We start from the raw sequence: 3,937 nt of genomic DNA on the forward strand, positions 1-3,937 counted from the left end.
ATGACATTATTCAGTTTATTTCAAGATTTGAATCTTTACCTTTTGACCGATAGATTTAAAAAATAATTTTTTGTAACTAAACACTTTCAAACTTCGTATACTGGTAGAATGTGTCACATAAAACATCTTTTACTCTTGGCGTTGTTGAGAAAATTCTGTATTTTGGAAGTTATTTCTTGTTAAAGTTGTCCTGTTTCGGTAATTTCAACCAATCAACGACGTGTATTCAACTGAATAAAATTACTGCTGCTGTTTGTCGACAACTATCGGCAGTGTATATTTAGTTTGTCACTGTTATTTATGACATATTTCATCTCAGGTTTGTATGAATAAACGAGTGTATCTGAAGCATGTTTACTTCATGGCACCACCATAATCGTTTGTGCGTCATTTTTCACTTTTTTTCAGTAACTCTAACCCTAACCATAACCCTAACTCTAAAACCCTAACTCTAACCCTAAAACCTTAGCCCTAACCCTAAAACCCTAACCCTAAAATCTTAGCCCTAACCCTAAAACCCTAGCCCTAACCCTAAAACCCTAACCCTAACCCTAAAACCCTAGCCCTAACCCTAAAATCTTAGCCCTAACCCTAAAACCCTAGCCCTAACTCTAAAACCCTAACCCTAACCCTAAAATCCTAGCCCTAACCCTAAAACCCTAGCCCTAACCCTAAAACCCTAACCCTAACCCTAAAATCCTAGCCCTAACCCTAAAACTCTAACCCTAAAACCCTAAAACCCTAACCCTAACTCTAAAACCCTAACCCTAAAACCTTAAAGCTAAACCCAGTACAAACGCACGAACGATGTTATAAATAACAGTGACAAACTAAATATACACCGCCGATAGTTGTTGTTGACAAACAACGGCAGTAATTTTATTCAGCTGAATACACGCCATTGATTGGTTGAAATTACCGAAATAGGACAACTTTAACAAGAAATAACTTCCAAAATACAGAATTTTCTCAACAATGCCAAGAGTAAAAGATGTTTTATATGACACATTCTACCAATGTCCGAAGTTTGAAAGTGTTTAGTTACAAAGAAATTATTTTTAAAAATCTGTCGGTCAAAAGGTAAAGGTCCCAAGATTTCATGCCGATAGAGAAAGAACTGGTTTCTAACGTAGACCCAAGATTCCTTCATTGGAATTTCAACATCAACAGGGTATGTATGTATGTATGTATGTATGTATGTATGTATGTACGTACGTATGTATGTCAATTTATAACTCCAATAGAAATGAGGGTTAACCCAATATACACAAAGCTTTACTAAAGCATGAAATACAAAATGTGTGTGTATGTGTTTGTCCCTCGTCGCCGCTACTTGACAACCGGTGCTGGTGTGTTTACGTCCCCGTAACTTAGCGGTTCGGCAAAAGAAACCAATAGAATAAGTAGTAGGCTTTCAAAAAAAAAAAAAGAAGAGTGGCTGTGTGGTAAGTAGCTTGCTAACCAACCACATGGTTCCGGGTTCAGTCCCACTGCGTGACACCTTGGGCAAGTGTCTTCTGCTATAGCCTCGGGCCGACCAAAGCCTTGTGAGTGGATTTGGTAGACGGAAACTGAAAGAAGCCTGTCGTATATATGTATATATATATATGTATGTGTGTGTATATGTTTGTGTGTCTGTGTTTGTCCCCCTAGCATTGCTTGACAACCGATGCAGGTATGTTTATGTCCCCGTCACTTAGCGGTTCGGCAAAAGAAACCAATAGAATAAGTACTGGGCTTACAAAGAATAAGTTCCGGGGTCGATTTGCTCGATTAAAAGGCGGTGCTCCAGCATGGCCGCAGTCAAATGACTGAAACAAGTAAAAGAGTAAAAGAGAGTAAAGAGAACTGGGGTCGATTCATTCGCTAAAAAATTTTTTCAGGGCATTGCCCCCAGCATGGCCGCAGTGTAATGACTGAAGCAAATAAAACGTAAACGATGAATTTTAGCAACAAATTCTTCTATGGACCCCGGTCGCAACCCATTAGATTAGAACCTTTCGGAGTCGACAAAGATTTACTGCAATGATTCAATTCTTAAAAAGTTTGCCAGTATTTTCTTTTATAAATTTTACCATCCTTACTACTACTACTACTACTACTATTACCACCACCACCACCACTATCATCATCAATGTCATTCATAAACAATTTTGCCTGTTGTGCGATTACACCTGTGTTTAGTAGTAGTAGTAATAGTAGTATTAATATTAGTAGTAGTAGTAGTAGTAGTATTAGTAGTAGTATTAGTATTATTAGTAGTAGTATTAGTAGTACTAGTAATAGTAGTAGTAGTAATAGTAGTAATAGTAGTAGTAGTAGTCGTAAAAGTAGTAGTAGTAGTAGTAAGAGTAGTAGTAGTAGTATTAGTATTATTATTATTAGTAGTAGTAGTAGTAGTAGTAGTAGTAGCATTAGTAGTAATAGTAGTAGTAGTAGTAGTAGTAGTAGTAGTATTAGTAGTATTAGTAGTAGTAGTAATAGTAGTAGTAGTAGTAGTAGTAGTAGTAATCTTACTACAACACCGAAGAGTGTGTAATCCACGCTTATTCTATCCAATTACCCATGTTATTTCTAGAAATTCCTCCCCTTCCTCCTCCTCTCTCGCATATTCAGCGAATATTCCCTCACACTTCACCTCCTTTTTTCCATACATTTTATCATCCAACCATTTCCCCCTCTCTCTCCTGCTTTACTTTTCGATAATCCCTCTTTCTCTCGTTTGGGTTCGCGTCTATACCTCTACGTGCTAGAAACAGCAGCCAAATCTCCCCTCAAACGGGATGTTCCATAGCTCGACTGGTTTTCGACCGTAGGTCTGCTCCGTCAGAGCTGACCTGTGGCTAAACAATAATTTCCCTTCCTATTCACATGTCTCTCTCTCTCTCTCTCTCTGTTTTTACCTTTTTCTTTTTCACCTGGTCTTTCTCTCTCACATCCCTTCTCTCTCACTCTCTCTATCTCGCTCCCTCTCTTATGCTTTCTCTTGCATCCTCTTCCAATATTTTACCGTTGTATTTTTCTCTCTTTTACTTTCACTTACACTTTCTCTTTCTCCCTCTCTCTCTCTCTCTTTCTTCTTCATCCCCCCCTTCCTTCTTCACACGCGATATTTCTCTGGTCTGCAGTGTTGCTATGGCATCTGACTCCTCTCCCCACCTTACACGTTTTCGCTTCCTCCCATTCTCTCCTTAACTGCGTCTGTTAAGTTACTCACCCTTTGTATTTTTCTACTCTCTCACTCTCACTCTCACTCTCACTCTTCGCTTACTGCTCTTTCTCTCTGCGACACCCCCTCTAACTCTTATCTACTCTCTTTCACCCACCTCTTTGCTCACTACTCTTTTATCCCCCTCTCTTATTCCGTAAATACCCTTTCTTTTTTTCCTCCCCAATTCTCTTTCTTCGCTCTCTGTATCTCCCTCCTTCTGTATCTTCTACCTTTCCCATTCCACATTTATTCCCTCTATCTAGTCGCATTTATATATCTCTTTCTATCTCTCATTGCCGTCTCACTTCCCTCTCTATCTTCATATACTTTTTCTCTCTCTCATTTTCCCCACCCCCTCTCTGATTCTTCTCCTACTTTATTCCCTCTTTCCTTTTCTCCCCCCTCACTATACAAACTCTCTCTTTCACTTCACACCATCACGCTCCCTTTCTACATCTCTCTCTTTCTTCGCCCGTTACACTCCCTTGCCTCTCTCTCTCTCTCTCTCATATATTACTTCATAATATATCCTCCCACTCTCGCTCTATCTCTCTCTCATAATACTTCATACTATATCCTCCCACTCTCGCTCTATCTATCTCTCTCTCTTCTCTCATAATACTTCATAATATATCCTCCCACTCTCGCTCTATCTTTCTTTATCTCTCTCTCTCTCTCATATTACTTCATAATATATCCTCCCACTCCCACTCCCGCTCTCGCTCT

This window comes from Octopus sinensis, unplaced genomic scaffold, assembly GCF_006345805.1.
Source record: "Octopus sinensis unplaced genomic scaffold, ASM634580v1 Contig11457_ERROPOS106955, whole genome shotgun sequence".
Lineage (NCBI taxonomy): Eukaryota > Metazoa > Mollusca > Cephalopoda > Octopoda > Octopodidae > Octopus > Octopus sinensis.